This window comes from Microtus pennsylvanicus, chromosome 10 (assembly GCF_037038515.1).
Source record: "Microtus pennsylvanicus isolate mMicPen1 chromosome 10, mMicPen1.hap1, whole genome shotgun sequence".
Lineage (NCBI taxonomy): Eukaryota > Metazoa > Chordata > Mammalia > Rodentia > Cricetidae > Microtus > Microtus pennsylvanicus.
This window is the reverse complement of record NC_134588.1, coordinates 106,121,852-106,144,195: the sequence shown is the minus strand read 5'-3', so window position 1 is coordinate 106,144,195 and position 22,344 is coordinate 106,121,852. Positions and strand designations below refer to the sequence as shown.

At 44.5% G+C, this 22,344-nt stretch overlaps 1 protein-coding gene across 8 annotated transcripts in view; it reads right to left on the bottom strand.

Annotated features, from left to right (window-relative positions):
• Esrrg (estrogen related receptor gamma) overlaps positions 1 to 22,344 on the bottom strand; it is a 612,799-nt gene that overhangs the window by 297,707 nt on the left and 292,748 nt on the right. The gene's annotated exons all lie outside the window — the stretch shown is intronic.

Here is a 22,344-nt window from a genome sequence, read left to right as displayed (position 1 = left end):
AAACTCCAAGCACATTGAGTTAAACTATTCTTTGGGGAGCTCGCAAGGCATGGCAGCACTCTGTTAGCCTGGGAATCGTATCCAGGTGTTGCCTTTTTGCTGTAGTCTTGTAAATTGGGGAGGAATCTCATCAAATGATGCCATCGTCTTTCCCTCCCTGGGCTGTTGAGGAAAAGCATGCCCGCTACCCTGTGGGCTTGGACAGAAATCCAATCTGCAAAAGCCCGAGTTCTGTGGGGGTTCTTGATCATAACAGCAGGGCAAGTTCCATGCTCTTGATGAAGGAGACAGTTCTGTATGTTTCCTGAACTGTAATGGCTTCTGGGGGACCTTCAATCAGTAACAGACTATTAAAAATCAAGTTCATAGCAGCCTTGAGTCATTGAGTCCCCTGCAATGATCGGTTTAGTAGTGATTGGCCTGGAGAACAAGACGGAAGCTTCTAGCATTGTCCCCTTCGTTTTCATTGTCTGATTCCAGGCATCCTACTCTTTCTATGAGAAATCCATAAGTATTTTGCTTAGGAATTCTTTTCTTCCGTTTTTTGGAGGGATGGTTATGTTTGGATTACAGTCATACTGGAGCACTTTCCAGCAGTCAGAGAAAGGGCTTGTGCTATGACCCAGCAGGCAATGCGCTTCTGACCAGACCTAACAGCTTGAGCTCAATCCCTGGAATGTGGAAGAAGAAAATGGACTCCACAGAAAGTTGTTCTCTGCCCCTCCACATGCAAAATAAATAAATAAATAGTTAAATAAATAAATAAATGCTTGAGAAAGAAGCTTGCTTCGTGAAGCACAAGCACCAGTTGTATGTTCCAGCTACATTAGGATTCCCTTATAATGCCAGAAAAGCCAGAGGCTCCATTATAGTCAAGGGCTAAGTATGTTAACTAGTTAGATAACAAAAGAACTTTATTAAATTTGTGGCTGGCCATGGACTAATAGATGGCAGTCGCCCAATTAAGAATCAAAAGTTCACAAGACTATGTTGACCGAGATCTCAGATACGTGTTTACCCAACACCTATCTCCCATCATGACACTTCTTACACACCAGCCCCAAGGGACTGAAACGGGGCTCCTTTCTGTGGCAATGTCTCATGAGTAGAATTAAGAGAGACATCCAAATAAACATCGTAAGTATTTGGATCTGTACTGCCAAGAAAACTTGGAATTCTTGGTGTTTGGATGTGATCACTGAGCCAAAGCTAACGCACGATCATAGCCTGAGAAGCCACCGACTCTGAAGCCCACTTACTCAACAAGGTGAGACAAAGTCCACATAAAGTGAAACAGCTGGGAACTGAACTGCCAGACCTATAGATGCGTGTGGGTCCTAATGAGCAAGTGTCAATGGATCTCAGATTTTAAGTCATGAGACTATGATGTCAGGGTTGGGTGCAATCCTTTCCAATTTCATTTTCTCCTTGACCAGGTCCTAATCTCACTACTGGTTTATAAAGCATCAGAGAGAACATTGAGTCATATTTGTTTTCAGTGTGTGTGTGTGTGTGTGTGTGTGTGTGGTGTATATGTATGATGTGCATGTGTGTGTGTGTATGTATGATATGCATGTGTGTGTGTATGTATGATATGCATGCATGTGTGTGTGGTGTAGAGTCATGGTGTGGGTGTGTGATGTGTATGTATGATGCGCATGTGTGTGTGTATGTATGATATGCATGTGTGTGTGTATGTATGATATGCATGCGTGTGTGTGTGGTGTAGAGTCATGGTGTGGGTGTGTGGTGTGTATGTATGATGTGCATGTGTGTGTGTATGTATGATATGCATGCGTGTGTGTATGTATGATATGCATGTGTGTGTATGTATGATATGCATGCGTGTGTGATGTAGAGTCATGGTGTGGGTGTGTGGTGTGTATGTATGATGTGCATGTGTGTGTGTGTATGTATGATATGCATGTGTGTGTGGTGTAGAGTCATGGTGTGGGTGTGTGGTGTGTATGTATGATGTGCATGTGTGTGTGTATGTATGATAAGCATGCATGCGTGTGTGGTGTAGAGTCATGGTGTGGGTGTGTGGTGTGTATGTATGATGTGCCTGTGTGTGTGTGCACGCACGTGCAAGCACATGTATGTGTCTGTGCCTGTGGAGACCAGAGAGAAACCTCAAGCGCCATTCTGATGGAAATGCCATTAGTCTCTTTAAAGACCACAGCTCCTGAACAGACAGGCAGACTAGTGAGCCCAGGAGTCATCAGTCTCCAGCCCTCCACCGAGGTTACAGTGCAAGCTACCATGTAGGGATTAGTGTGTGACTTCTGGGGCTCACGCTCAAGCCCACCTGTATGCAAGGCAAGCAGCTGCCCTACCAACAAATTCATTATGCCAGTGCCAAGAGGTCGGTGTCACATCATCCACTTCTGCCACATGGTTTTGTCTCCGTAGTTTTCTTGTCTAAGGGGAAGGAAGACAGAAAGGGAGAGGGAAGGAAATGGGGGGTGGGAGAAACTGCCGAGTGGTTCTTTGCAGTCAGACACTGCCCTAGTTCCCACCAAGTCACATACACACCTACTAGGGGCTACGCTAAATTTATACATTACCTTATGATGTTTGTGGCAACCCCCACACAGCATGTGCTGTTTGCCCACCTACAACGTCATACGAATGTTAGCCAGCTAACAAGACTTAGAAGCAATAATTCAACCAAAGCTGGGCAACTAATTTTGGCTCTAAAATCCCATTCCTTCCAACTACACGTGATTAATTAATTTATGCTTTAATTTTATTGTATTAAAATCTTGAGCAAGGACTCGGCTGCACTGTGACAGTGACAGAAAAGCACATGTAGGTGTCAGCACACATAGAGACACACACACAGAGACACACACGCACACACACAGACACCTGCGCACACACACAGACACAGAGAGAGAAAACCCACACCCAGAGAAACAACACCCCCACACCCAGAGAAACCCACCCACATTCACACATACATACACACACACACACACACACAGAAACCACACACACAGAAACCCATCCCCTACAACACAGAACCCCCCCCCACAGAAACTTTCCCCACACATACATAGAGCGAGAAACCTGCACAGACACACACACACACACACACACACACACACACACACACACAGTGGTGGAGGGATGAAGCCACAGTCATACCTATCTCCAGTCTACAAAGCATACCGATGACTTCAGTCTCTATCATTTGAAATTTTGTACTAGGGACATGAAGGGAACACCACAGCATTGCTACAGCCTTATGCCAAATCCAAAACGCCTTCCTGAAGCATGGAGAAAATTCCAGCAAAGCTGGATGTTTAGAACACAGGGCAGCTTGTTTTCTTTCGAGCCTGAAACCCCGCTGAAATAATTTCTTTTGGTTTCAAGCAAACCTGAATACATCCTGCAAAAAAACCAGGTGCTGAAGCAAAAAGCTATGCCATTGGTCCATCCGGCCAGGTGCGCAGCACCAAAGTCCGCAGACGCCTGTTGAGAAGGGCCAGAGGCAGCAGCCTGGAGCAGCAGGGAGCAGCAGTCCCCACAGACGTGCTGTTAAAATGTCAGTTGGATTCTCAGCTTGCCTCCACCACCTTCCACAGAGGTGAAGATCTCTTGAAGTCAGAACAAACTGGACAACGCCTGTTTTCTTTGACTTCAGTGTGTTCAGCACAGGCAAGGAGGAAGAAAGAGATGGAAAGAGGGTAGGAGAAGAAACAGGTAGTTCACACAAAAACATGATGACCTCGCTGGGTGCCTGAAGCTTTTACTGAGGGGCGGGCAGGCGAGAGAAGTGTGAAACAGCACACAGCACAGCCACGAAACCCGCTCTCCTCTCCCAGACTTGCGGAAACTACTACAAGTTATGCACTGACGTCTCCGCCATGGAGATATATCTGTCCCCTCTTTCTGGTCACTTCTGGCCGATGTTCTTCTACCTTAAGGCTCAAGCAAAAGTAAAAAATCCCAGGAAAAGTCTAGCTGAGAGTAAGGGAAGCTAGTTCGTGAGGAGAAGAAACCATCTTAGAGCCACAGCCTGGAAAGCCACAAGCAGTAGATCAAAACAAAGGGGGAGGGAATGTGCCGGCCAGCAGTAGAGGGGAGGAGGACTCTCGGCCACCTGTCTGTGCAAATGTGTGTGCGTGCACACACACGTGTGTGTGCATGTACAAGTTTGCAAGTGTGAGTGTGTTTGTGTGTATGTGCATGCATATATGTGTTGTATGCCTATGTGCGTGCATGCATGTGTATTCTCTATGATGTAAGTATGCTACACGTTGGACATATAAAATCTTTCTCCCTAAGCATTTCTGTTTAGAAAATAAAAGCCAATCACATTCATCCTTCTTATGGGATTGCACCCAGGGCCTTGTACATGTTACTAAGTTCATGCTTTCTCCTTCAAGCTATACCTCCAGTTCAAAGGCTCCGACAAAATGAATATAGCATATAGATCATGGGAGGTGCCTTTCTGTATGTACAGGTGTCTCAGTGTCCCCAGGGAATACGATCCAGGGATGCTCAGGTTCCCATACAAAATATCGTATTTGTCTAGAACCATGTATAGCCTACTATCTAGTCCTACATCTTCCTGCTATGTACTTTAAGAACAAAGCCAACTCAGCACCTGTCTTTCATTGTGTTGTTCAGGGGCTAAGGAAGGGGGGAAATCTCTGCATATGTTGAGGATAAACTTCATTTCTTCCAAAAAGTTTCTATTTCTGGCTGTTTGAATTGTGAGGGAGAAAGAGAGAGAATGTGTGTGTATGTGCATGCATGTATGTATCCATATATATATATATATATATATATATATATATATATATATATGCATTTTAACACTAATTTCCAAAAAGCAATGTTTGGAAAAACACAAATATAATATAAATAAGAAAACTTAAATGTCAAGCTTTTATGCATAACTCTGAACATACAGACTTCATAGGTTTTCTTTGGAGAGGCACATGCAAAAACAAAAAGAATTAAGAGAATAAAGCAATAAAGAAATGAGACACTGGATTACCCAGCTGGGGGGACGGGGAGAACTTTAATTCTACCCAGATTTCTTTTTTAAATCAAAGGTGATGGTTACTCTTGAGGAAATGTTTTGTGTGGGAGAAGGTGGAACCTATCAAATAAAATGAGATAATATAAATATTTCATTTAGTCATTATCATCTCTTTATGATGATGAAAAGACATTATTATCATATTTTTTATTCTAACTCATAAAATGGCCAATCTTCCACATTTGTAATGGGCGAGAGCACACGAATCTTGGTTTGACACAAAGCTCAGACAAATCACTCGATACTTTCAATATAAACGTAATGACTTCTGACTTTAGAGGAAAATAACAAAGCTCAAAAAAAAAAAATCCTGAGTTAACTCTGACCTGCCCTATCGGTCACTTACGCATGTCTATGCTTCAGAACAAATAAACTTTCTGCATATTCATTATGAAGAAGACGGATGATAATCAGAAGGGGAGATAGAAAATTTCTTCTTGAGGATTAGGCTCTGATTGGTTGAATTTCAACATCAGCTGGGCAATTTTACCATTATGTCAGCAGAAGTGAGTTCTTCCACGCTATACCACTTTCCTACCAGAGAACACCAGGCAGAGGGAAAAGAAGGCGCTAGAATAAATTGTGCATTATTTCTGGCATTAGTTAAAGGGACTGAGCATTATAAGGAAAAAATACAGTACCATTGATTTTTACAGGTGTTTAATACAGATAAGCTGAAAAAAGGGTTTCCATTTTAAGCCCAGCGATGGCTAAAGATGCATTCAAATATGTTCAAAAGCAATCTAAAGTCTTCTAAAATGGTGTTTAAGCTATTCAGGCAAAATGTAAATAGTTTTGTCGTAGTACTGGGGAATATAGAACAAAAGCAGGGCCCAGGGTGCTGGCTCTGGCACACCGCAGGCCACTGTCAAAGAAGGGGGTCATTAAATCAGAGACTACACTGTTTATCCGCCACCAGATCACAGGCTGTTTAGTAAAAACATTACTAGACTGTCCTGAGGAAAGTCCACAGAGTACCTACCCAAGGCTGCTCTCGCCCGAAACAGCCCAGCTAAGGAGTCAAGTATATGCTTGAGAAAGGAGTTAGACAAAGAACTGAAACCCAGTATTTTAACCTTGTCTGCCTTCAACTTGTTTCTTTAAAGTCAGAAAGAATGGGATTTACAAAACAATACTAAATGAATGTATTTCCATGTTTTCTAAAGATCCAGTAGAAAACCGAAATTCCATGGGGCACTAAGATGTGTCTCCGTGTGAACTGGGCTCTGTGTTCAAAGTTGGGGTCAAAGAAATAAGTAAGATGAGGCCTGTTTAGTCACCGAATGGGGAGCTCTCCTTTTGTCTTACTGGGGAAGGGAGGAGAGCACCATCCTTCAGTGCCTGAGAGAACACTGTTCGGACAGTAGACTGGATAACACACACACACACACACACACACAAGCCGAGAAAGCAGGCGTCCTTTACCCCAGAGGCTCAGTCTCCACGAGTGTGAGGAAAGGCGAGCAGTTCCTTTTCCTCCGCGGGCTTCTTTGCCCTGTGCTGTTTTGTCTTCTGCAATGTAACTTTCCTCCCTTAGAAACCATGACAACTCTAGCTCACAGGTAATCACCAAACCCCGCTGTTTCCATCTCAGGAAAACCTCTCATTTTCTTTGCTGCAAATGGAACCTGGTGTTTCTGACAAACTGAACAAGTGCTCGACCACTGAGCTACAGCCCAGCCTTCTCCTGGAAGATGACTTTCCCACCAGCTCTCCTCTGTGGCCTTGGCTGGACACCATCCACTCACTCCCACCTCTTAGGTGAACTCAGTCCTACTGAGGTTACAGGAGGTTAATGCAAACAAACAAGACGGAGCATGATTAGCTCAGGCCTCTCTGCTGATGAGCATAAAATCTATACCAACAAGCATAAAGGGCCCGTGACCTACACTGGATAGCTCCAAGGGAAACAGAAAGGACTCCACGCACAAAACATCACCTTTATCATAAACACTAGGACAATTGCAGATCATCATGTAAGCTAAGACAAAATACCACACACAACTGCTCACCGCAGTGAGGCAGAAGCTAGCAGAGTAACCAGAGTCTACTTGGAAGGCTTTATGGCAGGCACTGAGTCACTAAAGGATCCCGTGAGCGGTGGAAACTGACTCGTGTCCTGGAGATGCTCGGCTAGGAATCCCATGACTCAGACAGCTGTGCCTGGTGAACACATGACATGCCCAGCCAAGAGTCAGAACATCTGAGCAGCGGCAGCCATGCCAGGCCTTCTGAGTGACACTTCTGGACACAAAGTGGCTCAGCCGTGTTTGGGTCAGAGTTTTCACACGGAGGAGCTTTCCTGATGCCGTGTGTCATCAAGAACAGCAAAGGAAGGCCTGCACAATCAGTGCCGTATTAATAATTCAAAATTTAGCTCCATTTGTAATTTTGCAGGCCAGGGATATGAGTCCCACCTCAGGAGAGATGAAAATTTATGTTACATAATTACAAGTAATATCGATTTTTATTCTGACATAGATGGGGATATGAGATCACAGGATATAAGTTTTGAAGCCTGAAAATTAAGGTTTAACTTCCTTGCCAATACTGAACAGCATTTGGCCAGTCACTTGGCTGCACCTACCTTTAGGTAACCTCTGTAAAGGGAGCAACATTGAGTCCTGCCTGTCCTGAGTCTGTTGGAGACAGTCAGGCAGGTGGAGATTAAAGTGTCCATCTGGACTCCAGCACTATGACGGCATCATAGCTTTGTTCTTTAGTTTTAGATGCAATGTGCCTGCTCTAGAGGAAAAACTATTTGGTAAACTATGTATGTATGTTCACATGAACACGGTACATGTGTGTGGACATATATGCCCACATGTCCGTGGAGGTCAGAGACTAATGTGGGGCATCTTTCTCTGTCACTCTCGATAGAGCAGCCTAGCTCAGGCAACCCCTAGCTCTCCTCCCACATCCTAAGACTACACGTAGGCCTCCGTTCTCCACATGCTCATATGGGGATCCTGGATTCCTCACACGTGGACAGCAAGCACTTTCACCTGCTAACCCAGCTCCCCAGCTTCCAAACTCCCACGCTTGGGAAAGCACCCTGATGGCTCTTTCGAGTTTCAAGAATAGGTCTCCCTTGCATTAACCGGTGTTTATTAATGTGCTATGAACCTCTGCCGTGGCATCCGCTTCACAATAAAGAGATTATGCGTCCTAATTTGTCATTTATTTTCGAATGCCTGCTTTCCTGCCCGAAGCGCCACTAATATCCCAGGAGCACCTCAACCCAATTACTTCACATTTTGCATTACTGCTGAAAGTCGTGCTAATGTGCCCAAAGGCTTTGTGCGCACACACACGTGCACACAAACACACACACACACACACACCTCCTGATTTATCCATGACAACACTGGTGTCAACTGCTGAGAAGCAATGCCCCCACAGATCTGGACTACTGGGCCATATCTAACAATCAACCAAATTAACAGCTTGGCTGAGCCATGGACAACAGTAGCTAACTTGTGCTTATTGACTATTTATTTTAGGAGTGGGTACTGATTCCATCTGCAGAATGAAGCTCAAAACACATAAGAGTTGAAGTATATCATACCTATATATACAAATAGTTTCATTTGATTCTTGGGAGCACTGTGTGTATAAATCATCCAACAATTGAAAAATTCAACATTTTTTCTCAAACAACTGATAACCAGTCACTTAGATAATCCAAATATAACTTGTAAATTAATTTATTAGCGTTGATTCTACACTTTATTAATATACATCTGCACATTGCCTGTGCCTTCTGATTTTGCCTGATACATATATTTAAACCTTCCTGTGTAATGTTTTGCTACTTGCTTCAGTCTTTTACTTTGAAAATATAGCTTTTACTTATTTTAGAAGTATCTGCATCACGTAAGGCAGAAGTTTGCAGAGGGCCTTCACCACTATAAGTAGCATATCCCACCCCAGGCGCAAAGTAAATTTAAGTGTCTACACAGTAACAAGCATAATTATATGTACACACACACACACACACACACACACACATCTTCCTAATATCACCAAGCACAAAAAACTTGGATTTTGAAAAGCTCAATAACGTTAGCCATGGGGTGATCCTGACATATTGCTATTTATTTCAGATATAATCAGCTAGCATCAAGGAGGAGATCTAGCACATTAGGTTGATCTGGATGAGGCTCTGTGAGAGCATGGATGCAAACGGCTTGGGGGTTCTGGCCAGGGGTCTTAGCTGAGCTGGTGACTTACAGCTCCAGTCTCTTTTATAAAACAGAAAGTTCTGTGTACCCCTCGGGGGCGGGAGGGAGACTGTCACGGAGGTAGGATGGCTCAGAGCTACGGAGCAGGCACTGATCTGAGAGCCTGGAAATGATTCCCATGCTTAATCTTTCCAAGTACATTTTTATCACCATTCTGGTTTCACAGACTGGGGAGTAAAGTCCAGAGAAGTGGACTGGGCTGATGTCACACAGCTGACTGCCTAGTCTGAGCTTGAGTCCAAGTCGTGGCACCGTCCACGCTGGTGTCAGAATATGTTATTTTCCGGTAGGGCCTTGAGAAAAGGGAGACAATCCATTTGTAACCCAGAGAATGTCCAGGAGCCTGGCTCAGATTTTTCCCTCTCTTGGGGACTGTGCCACCTGCCTTGGGAACAGGACCACCCAGCTCAAGCTTCCCAGCCCCGCCCAGGCCCACATGGTCACCCCCACATGCTGTGGTAGCAACAGAGCAAGGCTTTCTCTGCCAAAGCAACCTGAGACATTGGAACTGGGTTCAGCACAGCTGGTGGAGGGGGCTCAGATTTCCACTGAATGGATCACAATAGAGAAAGGCTGTCACAGGACCTCAGGAAGGCACATGCTCCCCGCTGAATTTTTGTAGCAGTAAGTGTGCAGACTATTTAAAAACTCCCTTCCAGTTCTGAAATGCCTTCTTAGGGGCAAAGTTCATCTGGGTGGGAGGTGGGGGAGACAGGGTCTAAGGGCCATATGCTGTTTGGTTTCTCTGTTTGTTTGTTTTGTTTTTGCCTATTTTGGAGCAGACAAAGAGAAATCAACTTCCAAAGAAAATTATTTAAAATGTCCACGGTTTCTGATTGCATCCATGGAATGGTACAGTCAGAGGATCAAGCAGGAACGTTGCAGTAATTTTGCTCAAACAAAAAGCAAACGTGGGCTTGACCAATGCAGATGGTAAGGGGTAGGGGGGCCTTTCATGACTAAGCTTCATCTAAGCTCATTAGAGGTCATCTGTCGAAAGAGGGGCTGGGAGGTGGCTGTCACCGAGAGCTTACCACACGAGTGTGCGAACCTGAGTTCAACTCTGGGAACTTAAGAGCATGTGTGTGTGTGTGTATGTGTGTGTATGTATGTGTGTGTATGTATGTGTGTGTGTGTGCGTGCGTGCGTGCGTGTGTGTGTGTGTGTAAAAGCTAGACATTGTAGAGCATATTTAAAATCCCAGTGCTGGGAAGGTAGGGACACAGAGATTCCTAAGGCTCACTAGCCAGGCTGCCCGCATGACCTAGTTAGTGAGTTCAAGGGCAACTAAGCGAGACTGTCTGTCAGATACCACACATGGACTGCTTCAAGCACAAAGCTGGGGTTGACATTAGAATAACACATATATGTATTTATATATTCACAGAAACACACACCGTGTTCACACACACACACACACACACAGAGAGAGAGAGAGAGAGAGAGAGAGAGAGAGAGAGAGAGAGAGAGAGAGAGAGAGAGAATTGCAGGTCTAAAATACACACACTGCCATTCACACCAGTTCTCTATAAAAGAAGTTCTGTATTAAATTCTGCACATTCAAGGTCGTTCCTTAGCCAGGCTGGCCATTTAGCAGCAACATTGCTTCTAATTGTGGACTTAATAAGAGATATTGGGGCAGAATGGAGGATGGAGAATGTATGTGACAACGCTTCTGCTAATTAGCTTAATTTAGTCATTCCACAAAGCATACCTATCTTCAAAATAACATGCTCTATGCGATAAATACATATAACTTTATTTGTCAACTAAAAAGGAGGTGTCAATCTTCACCAGAGCTGTGCACTGGTTGGTAAAACGATGACTTCTGTGTTTAGGTTCAAAAATAAATAAGTACCAAACTAGAATGAACCTTGCTTACAGACACTTTCAGGATTTGGCTGCCAGTGACATACACCTAATTGTCCTGAAATGCCAGACTTCTGCCCTGCAACTAATAGATCAATATTTGTAAATTTGATGGACCCTAAACTGTAGTAAGTGGAGTTCAGTACACAAGAAAACGCACGTGGAAGGGAGAACAAGGTTGCCCACGGCTTTGACATGCTTTGAAGAACTCCTCCCTATCAAAAGGCCTGGGAACAGACACTGAAGATTTGCTTAAAAAGCAGACCGTCTTCCCAAAGAAGTCACTCAAATCGCATAAAATTGCTAATCAGGACCATTCTCTTATGATCTGGAGGAAATATTTCTTGATCTTTCATATATTCTTACAAAATACTGCCTGTTCTGGTTCAAAAATATATAATAAATTTAAGCAGTTTTATAGGTCAACATACTTTTCTTTCATAAAAGGTGAGACTTGTTGCAATTAATGAAAAACCAAAACCAAACAAAACAAGGGTTTTGCAAGTCCAGAGACCACATTGCCCTAGGAGAGGAAGTTCCTTGGGAAAAACTGGTCCTAGCCAGGCATCAAGGAAGGTGCCTGGAACTTCCCAGTGGTCCCAGAGGTTATGCAAAGAGGCTGGGAAACTTATTCCTTCTTACAAGTTAAAAAAAAAGGCTTTAATGTACAAATGAACCAAATACGGTCCACTTCGATGCATGGCCTTAAAGGTGTGTTCCAGCAGAATCGCCAGTGTGTCTGCTGAGCCTGGAAAGGCTGGAGAATGACGGCTTTCAGAAGTGAATAAGAACACGCTGTTGTCAGCTCCGACGACATAATAAAGGTGGGAATGATTAAGAGGAGCCCATCTCTCTAACATGTAAAATGGGTTTATAGGTCCTTCTAATAACAACTTTTACTCAAACCTTACATAAATAGGCTTAGGTGGTACAAATATTATGTGGGCCGTGCGGACACTCCCAGGTTCCTAATCATGTTTGGGGATTACTGGGTGGAACAGAGGCGGCTCATTCCTATTGGGCCAGGGATTATGGCAAAGAAACATCTAATATTCCATTTTTTAATTTCATGCATTTTTTATTTACCTTTAATGATGCTGTATATATTCATCATCCTGAAATATTAAAACAGTATGAAAAAAGTAATAAATTGGTAGAAAATTTAGGGAATAAGAATGCAACCGCACGCAGATCATACACTATCAAGTGCTTGATACACATTTAAAATTACTGCCGACCACCGCAAAGCCACATTCCGCGCAGGTTTCAGAAGCACAAAGTCACAATAAGAAGATCAGCAGAACAGACTGGAATAATAGAATATTCATCCCTTTAATCCGTATGCAATTCTTTAGGGCTTTTTTTTAAACAATGCATATGAGGTCTGACTGTATTCGGGATTTAAATAACTTGTCTCTCCCTTTCCTAGTCCCTCTGTACTTTTATTTTTAAAAATTATGTACAGTTAAGATGTCTGCACCACGGCACTGACAAAGTCCAGGTTCGCGCACTTCCTTGCACCTCAGAAGAAACAATGTCATTAAACCACACAAATGTTGATACAGATTCATTTGTCTCTCTTACATCCCTGGAAACAGCTGTCTGTGAAGAAGGGAAGTTACCCTCCTTCGGGAAGGAAGTGATGCTTTTGCCACTTAATGACCAATGAATAGGTTGATGCTGCAGAAGAACGCTGCACTGGAATGCTGGCCACGGGACTCTGTCACCTCCTCCTGCAGACTCGGAGGCCTCACCCAGTGTTGTCACAAAGAAGAGAAAGCTACCAAGGAGTGAGGCAAGCGCTTGGCACTCTGGGCCATCAGACACCAGGTCACCAAGATCCTCAGCGTTCTCACTCTCTGGGCCTAACTTCTGATTGACAGGAGCCAGCTGCAGGCTGTCTCCCAGCTGGAGTGATGTTTAAAAACACCTTCCAATTTGTATATTCTGATTTTTTTCCTTTAATGAAGTCTCGCCCTTTTAAAATGTTTTTGCATGTATGAGTCTGCATGTTCATCTCTCGTGTGTGTGTGTGTGTGTGTGTGTGTGTGTGTGTGTGTGTGTGTGTGTGTGTATGTGTGTGTGTGTTAGGTCAAGAGTTCCTCTTGGGGTCAAGAGACAATGTCTGGTGTCAGTCCGCACCTTCTGCCTTGTTTGAGGCAGGGTCTCTTGCTCACCACTGGTAAGTTGGCCAGTGCCTTCCAGGATTCTGCTGCCTCTGCACCTCCATCTTACCATAGGAGCAAGGGATTAGACAGGTACTTCAGCTGCAGGTGGGTCCTGAAGATACAAACCTAGGTCCTCATGTTTGGCAAGCAAGCACTTTACCCACTGAGCCAGCTCCCCGTGAACTTTGTCTCTCACCAAAGAGGGAAATCAATAAGTCAGAAACCAGTGTGAGCACCTGCCATTCTTCACCTAAGAAGCTTCCTGTTCCACCCACCTGGGAGGATTTGTTCCTAGCATTCTGCATAGTCCTTTGCCTTACAAGCAAATCCTTCCAAGGCAAAAGCTAGCTCATCTTTCCCAGACTCTTATTTCCGGTAATATCTATCACGGTTCTGGCACCTTGTAAGTCTTCCGTAACAGACACAGTCTGGCACCTAGTCGGTGTTCAGCTACAATCACAGTCTGGTACCTAGTGGGTCTTCAGTAACAATCACAGACTGGTACCTAATAGGTCTTCAGTAATGATCACAGTCTGGTATGTAGTAGGTCTTCAGTAAGAATCACAGTCTGGCACCTAGTGGGTCTTCAGTAACTCTTCTGTCATTTTGTTGTTGCTGAATTGATTGGACCTCGTTTTGATAGGTGTTTCTGTTTCTGTGATGCTGTGTTCAGCTTACTGTTCCAATCAGTCCTATCTAATTCTGGACAAGATGAATAACTGAGTGCACCTAACAGAGGGGACGATGCCTTTTTCCGAAAACAAACCGTACAGAACCAGCGCCTGCCTCCAATCCCGACACCAAAGGAGAACAAAATGCACAGCTCCACACGATAGTGAAAACATTTGCTGACACGGAGATGACAGGACAGCAGCAGGAGTAAACTTTCCCAGTGTGGCCAAGAACGGAGAGTGACTGTAACAAGCGGAAGGGGAATCTGGTGGAGAGCGGAAAGGAGGTCTTTGCCTACCTAGAGAGACGGAAGAGGATCTTCAGGGAGGGATGCCTCAGTTCCAATGTCGTGAACATGAATTATAAGAAGACAGAAACGGTGACACATTTAAAGGAAAAGAAAAGCTACTTTTCACAAAACCATTCTCAACAGAGTCCCACATTGGAGCACCGGACTGAAATCCCAAGGTCCAAATCAGGAGCAGAAGGAGAGGGAGCACGAGCAAGGAACTCAGGACCGCGAGGGGTGCACCCACACACTGAGACAATGGGGATGTTCTTTCGGGAACTCACCAAGGCCAGCTGGCCTGGGTCTGAAAAAACATGGGACAAAACCAGACTCGCTGAACATAGCTGACAATGAGGACTGCTGAGAACTCAAGAACAATGGCACTGGGTTTTGATCCTACTGCACGTACTGGCTTTGTGGTAGCCTTGGCTATTTGGATGCTCACCTTACTAGACCTGGAAGGAGGTGGGAGGTCCTTGGACTTCCCACAGTGCAGGGAACCCTGACTGCTCTTCGGGCTGATGAGGGAGGGCGAGTTGATTGGGGAAGAGGGAGGGAAATGGGAGGCGGTGGCGGGGAGGAGGCAGAAATCTTTAATAAATAATAAATAAATAAATTTTAAAAAGGTAATAAAAAAATTCTCAAAATAACTTTGCCATGCTGAAAAACAGTGGATACTAAGTGCCCAGCTCCAAGAAGACACCTGGATAGCTTCCTTGCCCACACCATGGGGATTGTCCTGGAAGAGGAGACAGAAGGAACCCGAGGCTCCAAAGAGCGCTGTAAAACGTTGTCCTCCCAACAAGGCATGAGAACTCATAAGCTCATAGTAGCCGCTGTCACCCACACTTACGCAAGATTGGGCACATCAACGTTCTTTCATGGATGAGGCCACACCCCTCCCTGAGCATCTGTCGGCAGTTAGCGGTTGTTGGGGAGGAGGAGACCTTTTGCTTCAATGGTGTGTGTCTGACCTAGAAATTATCCTCATCTGTGCTCATGCAAGCAACCCCAACTAAGCTCAGTGGGTCACTATGAAAAGAACCTGAGAGGAAGGCTCCTTAGGAATATGGGTCCAAAGGTGGGGAAGATGCAGGAGAGAGAAGAGGGGGCAAATATGATCAGAATGAGATGAAATAAATTCACCATGGATAAATATATTTGATATTTATCTAAAGATATAAAAAATATTCATGTAAAGATAAAGAAATGAAGACATCCCTTGCTGATCCTTTTGTCATTTGTAGCATAGGACAGTGACCTTGTCTTCCAGTCCTCCTCTCCAACACAGACCAGAGTCCAGACGAGCTGCAAACCCGAGCTAAGGATGAGTTTGCTCCTAAATAAGCTTGAAGCTTATTTCTTTTTTCCCTGTGAAAACAGTAAAACATTTCAAGGGGAGGGGAATATTTGAAATAAGCAATAGCAAAGGGAAGAAGAGAAAATGACCTCCCGAAAGCTGATGCACACGGCAGGGAAAAGGAAAGTTAATGTCACCACATACCCCTCTACCGTCTGGCTAAGCAAACCACCCCCAATTAAGATCACAACGTGGTGTCTTAGTTCCAACTTACTGCATATTATCTTTTTATTTTCTGTCCAGCTCAAATTCCCATCTAGCAAGCCTTTTGACTCCAGGCACTCATTCAAGAATTCAGGAGTGTTCTCAAGTTCTCATGTGAACCAAGACGTGTCAGCTGAGAGCAGGTGGCTCAGCTGCTGAGAGTCTCCACTGAGTAATCCAGCATTGGGGGAAAGCCTCTTATAAACAGTGGCCTGCCTTGCCATAGGCCACCAAGGCTTGCTACAGTTAATAAATTACTTGATGTTTAAGACTGTTGACAAGGGGTCAGAGATGTCACCCATGAAGGGGCAAAGAAGGCGGGAAACCTCTGCTAATGTTTAGATTCCATACTCAGCTCCCACCACATTCTCGAAGGCCAGTTGTCCCTTTCAGGGGAAGACTCTCCTACCCGTTGGTGTCTTCACTCTCTTGGGGTCCTTACGGCTCCATATGCTTTGCATTCTCAGCCTTTGTGAGCTGAAAATATTCAATCGAGATCATTTTGCAAACACCTCAAGTCTTCCAGCCTGGCTTGTCTTCCAGATTCGGCTGTGGGTGTGCAGTCGTTCACACAAATGTCCAAACAAATAAGGACGCACCAAAGTGAGGCCCCACCAGGGCAGACAGTTCTGGCACCTGTCATCCCTCTCGCTTGCCTATGCTGCCTCCCAGCACAGATGTGTGCCTCATTTTTCCTAGCAAATGCCTACTTCACCGCAACTGGTCCATAACTCTACCCACTCGTTTGTGCTGGGAAACACGCTACACGTTTTATGCATTCACACAAAATAGGCACGGTTATTTCTGAGGAAGATACTAACAGCCAAATGCCAAAGATTCTTTAGGATTCATTCTGAAACATTATCCCATTCAAGTCTCACAATGGCATCCTGAGGTAGGCGAGTGTAATCTCAGTCTTACTATCCCACTGCAATGTGACATCACACTCAGGCCACAGGCTTCTGAACACAATCTCTGTGCTCTACTGTCCTTTCCATCATGTGATAAACTTGGCCAGGGTTGGGTCTTTGTCACGCACACGCTTGTCTGTCAACTCTCTGGAAGCTGGCACAAGGCCCTCGGCATCACCAAGGAGGCCTATCCAACTTAACCAGGAGCGCCGAAGAGGTTTACTATCTGGAGGAGAACTCTGAAATAGCACGGTGTAATGTTCTGCTTCCAGCTGTGCACGTAAACATACTATCCCAGCCCAATGTGCAAAGGGGCAACTGTGCCCAAGCTAAGTGTAACAGACGACTGTGGGCAAAGCCCCAGAGAAAGGCTGTTCGTGAGTCGATTTCCTTACAATATAAACTCCAGCACACTCTCATCTGTGTAGATCTGGAACTATATTAACACTTAGAGGAAACCAGGATACGAACTCGTCTAACCAATCAGCAAATAGGATGACCATCAACAAGATGGTGGTAGAAAAAAAGTAAATAGTGGTACTGAAGTGGTCATGGAGATGCTTGGCAGAACAGTCACCGCTGGACTGATAGAGACAGTCTGGAGCAGGACATCTGTGCTTTCCAGTCCTGCCCCTGAACCTGCTGGACCCACCAGCACACACCTGTTGTTTAACAGGGAGCGGACAGGTGTGCGGGAGGTTTATCTCCAAGTCAGAAAAGATTTCTGCGGCTCCTTAGCCTGGGACCGCCCCTGGGTGTCAGGGCTTCTCCCCAAGTTCCCCTGTTTGTTTATATAAATGGGCCACTGGCTGCGGAAACACTTCACAGCGCTTAGCTAGAGTAAGCAAAGCTCTTGAACTTTAAATATCCAACAAGAGGAGCCATTGACAAGCAGGGTTACTCAGCAAATCTCAGACCCACTAGGAACCTAATACTGCCGCTGGGTTGACAAAGAAGGTACACAGCCCAGATGCTTATCTCAATTTCCTCTCCACAAAGAGGGCACTGTCCTGATTTGGGACTGGTTGGAACAGCAATCCCACCCCTGAGGCATTTGCTGGTCCTGCTTTTTCTTGAGACTGAAGATGAGTTGAACTCAATGAGACAGGAAAGGTGCATTTAACTCGTCTGGGAGCCTTCAAGCTTTCTGATTCCCTTTCAAACAGCCAGGAATTACAGAGAGAAAGACCATAGGAAGAAACATAGATGGAATTCAAGGGTCTGGATATCAGTTTGCTCATTTTCTGAAAGAATTTGTCTACGTCACAAACTGTCTCCAAGTCCAGGTATCTGATCTGTTGAGGAGGGAGGAGGGTGGCAGAGGACCTTCAGCTCCAGCACCCCAACATCCTCTAGTTGCTATATATACAATGGTAAAACCACTTGGCTTATCTGAGTGGCTGGAGAAAGAATGGCAGAGACTGATGCATGCCAGGAAATATCCTCAACCTGGAACAACGGATTTTCTGTGTCGTTCCTTTTATGGTTTGGAAAGAACCAACTGCGCATGCCCCTGATGATTGGGGAATGTGAGCTTTGCTCTGGGGTGAAGCTGGCTGTGGGGGGCACCACCCCTTTCACTTCTTTGGAAAGCCATAATCTTGTTGTAGTTGCTAAAGCGATGTGACTTTGATTTGTGCAAGCAGGAAAACCCGAAAGGAAAACTCATTCACTCCAAGAAATTTAAATTTTGTAACCTCGTTCCTAAGTTTCTCTCAAGGCTGAAAGCCTTTCTCTTCCCTGTTTGCCGCTTCTCTGTTTGACCATCTGAGTGTCACCTCTTCTTGAGCCGGAGAACCACTGCTGGGCTGGGGCCTGGGAGCAGAGACACAGGTTCTCTTTGCCAGGCTTGAGATCTTAGTCTAAAGATTTTTGAGAGACTTGTAATTTCTACTAGCCACTGGTCTGTGGTTTCATAATTTAGAGTCCCCTAAGTATTAGAGTAATAGTTACATTGCTACCGTGGACAGACTACCTCTCATGACAATGAAAAACAAGTCTGTTTCGTATGCTCTCCACAAAACAGGATTGGCTGGAAAGCTGCGAGGCATTGGGGGCAGGTTTCTGACCACAAAATTTTTCCTTACTTATATCCCTTCTGACATAACCATATGTAAAGATGAAGAAAAGTTAAATGACATTCTCAAACATTCTTCAAAGCTCTGCTAAGATCAATAGCTAAGGTTTTGTCCAATTTTATGTCAGCAGCCTCCATGTGGTTTCAGGACTTTTTGTTTTGTTTTGTTTTTGTAAACCTAGACCGGAGAGAATGGGAACTAGCAAATGATAAAATGTAGTCATGGGCACAGATCCTGCAGGGAATCGCTTTACAAATTCTACCATAGCCTAAGTTATAATTGGGTTTTAATGCATAAAATGGCTGAGTAATTTAAAAGTTTAGAAAAGAAAACAGCCTTTCCTAGAGTTTATGTAGTGGTAAGCCTATTTGTTATGATGATTAACTGTGATTCATACATTCAAACATGAGTGAATTTCACACAGTGGAACTGGAGAAGGCACAAACCCATGGGCCAAACCCCCATCCTATTACCATGGACCAGAAGCACAGATTTCTTCAAGGTGATGATGGGATGAACAGCTATGGACCATATTGAGGTTGCAGTTTACCCAACTCACCTTCCAAATGAAGAAGGATAAAAAATACATCCAGACTGTCCGTCTGCCAATGTTCTTTCTTAAAGATGAACTGCAGTCTATGAGAAGATCAACAGTCCCCCCAAAATATCCCATGTCCCCTCTGGGCCCGTCGCTAGTGAGCCTTCTCTCCCTACCAGTGCCCCAGGTGTAAACTAAGTCAATGACCTCATCTTTGCCCTGCCCCAAATCTTCTCAAACTAATGATGACAATCTGCTATCAGGGCCTATGCATCCATCAACATCACTTTTGTAACATCTATGAAGGAGAATAAACTCTTGCTCAAGTGGATTGTTCCGTACCAGAGGAATGGCCAGCTTTACCTGAGAGTGTTCATATTCCAAGACGAAATGGGAGAGCATGTAGAGTTCATTGGAATATCATTGGTGAGTTTGAAAACTACCCAAATTAAATTCTAAGGATAAAGGGCTCAGGTCACCATGATCTAAGCAAATTGTTTAAAGAACAAAAAAACAGAAAGAGAGAGACATACAGACGGCATGCAATCAGTGTGTCAATGAAGAAATGCCGATGGAACAAATCGAATGTAAGTTCTTATCTGGCTGTGTAAACACGTGGCACGATAAAACGGAGTATCAAATACACAGTGTGGAATAAAGTGAGCCGGTACACCTACCGACCTTGTGTTTCATGTGCTAGCTGTGAGATCTGGGCTGGCCGGCCATATCTAAGAGCACGGTTTACAACCTGCCTCAGAAGTCAAGAGAGGCGATAACCAGAGGTTAGCGACAAGAATGCTATTGTATTATGTAGCCCTGCTGGGCTATCACGGGAATTTCTTTTATAAACCTTTCCCAATTTCATTTCAGACTTTACTAATAAGTCCCTGGAATAGAGATTACGGATCCCATTGAGCAGATAAAGACACTTCCATCAGAAGGCAAGAGCGTTTATCATTGAGTCCGAAAGTCTTTCTCATAACTTTAAACCCATACTTTGTAGACCAGGTGGCAATATTGTCAATTCTGGCATTTGGTTCAAGAAAGGAATTTGAAATTATCACTTCATATCTTCCCATCCTTTGGTTCATTTTGGGTCCCTGTGGCCATGTCTATGGGAGATTATCTGGGTTATTAAGGGATATAGGAGAGTCTAGCCCACTAAGGCATAGAGAAAGCTAACTAAGCAAAAGCCCGAGAGAGCCAGCAAGTGGCTTTCCTACATGATTTCTGCTTGGAGTTTCTGCCCTGACTTGGCCCAGTGATGGACTGTGACCTGGAACTATAAGCCAAATGAGCCATTTCCTTGCCTATGTTGCTTTGGGTCCTGGTGTTTCTCACAGCAGCCAAATAAAACTAGGACATTCTGCAGTGATCAGCTGACCAAGTAAAGCGACCTTCGGTGTCTATAATCAGGATAGAGAGGATCTGAAACTTTGCTTTTCCAAATTCTAAGTGGATGGAGGGGTAACTCACTGTCAAACAGATACTGACTCTCAAGCACTGATAGCTTCAAAACTGCAGGAAAATACGGCTCAGATCTACAGATTACAGCCCTTAAAAAGGCTTAGAAGGATTGTTTGTAATTAATATTAACCGTGGCTTTCTGTGTGTAAGGTGACGGTAGCTGGTTTTAATTTCCATTGTAGGTCTGCCTGTGCCTTAACAAGTTATATTAACATTTCTTGGTGATATGCTTGTCTGGTTATGACAGTTTTAAAAAGGGGGGGATAGGGAAATTCCATTTATTCTGTTACAATTTCAGAACTTCTTTCCAATCTGCTTGAAGTTCCGATGGAATAACCCTGCAGCTCCCTGTTTTCTTCTGACTGCTGGAATCCACAATGAGGACGCTAGCATAATCTCCACTCTGTCCCTCACTGACTACATGGTCTCAAATACCAGAACCTCTGAACTTTGTCACCTAGAAAATGGGAATCATGAATAATATCCACCATCCACTACCCCGAGACAAAGTGAGGTTTCCGAAAATTGCCTAATCCTTCGTAACTGTTTTTCTCAACACGTACAGGGCTTATTTCATGTAGGACATCTGATCTTCAGCTCTGTGTGTTGTATGCTCATGCCCATGTTGGCATTTGTACCTGTGTATGGATACATGTGTGTGCATACAGAGACCAGAAGCCATGGTTGGGTATTTTCTTTATTACTGTCTGTCTTACTCTTGCAGATACTGGATTACACTGACCAACTGAGCTGGCTGGTGGTGGCAAGCTTTAGGATCTGCCTGTCTCCACCTCCCCATTTCTGGGATTTCAGGTACACAATCATCATGCCCTGTTTTTATGGGCCAGGGATCCGAACTCAGGTCCTCACGCCTGTGTGCCGGGTTTACTGACTAAGCCGCCTTCCCAGCCCCGACCTTTAGCCTGGGTTAAGCTGATGTTTTGTGCATGTGTTCTATCTCAACAGCAGGTTGGATGTGGTACCATTGAAAGGGATCCAACTGACCGCACAGCAGCAGGCAGGGTGGGCACAGAGAAGGAGAGGTAAAGAGTCCTGCTGGCCACCATGGGGCAGGACCTGTGGGACTGGGTAACCAGCCATAGTACACACCGAAAGCCAAAGGAGACTGTGGAAAAGCAAAGCTCATCCCCAATGAACCAAAGTGAAGAAAGACTCAAAGTGAAGAATATGAGGGGGGCATTGGATCAAAAGTTGAAAAGAGGTGAAATTCATACACTGGAAACTGAGGACCCACACTGGGAAACAATTAAGAACTTACACGTAACATGCATTATTATGGCCAGTGTCTCATTTTCCAATACCTCCTTGTTTGTTAACCTCTGCTTGGACCATAAGTTAACTCTTTCCTACATAAAACCATCAGTGTCTGAACAGCATCTTTCCTGCTCAGGACAGAGAGAGAACATATAAGGGACAACTCCTGCAGGACAGAGCCATGCTCTGGGGCTGCCACACTCACAGCACTCT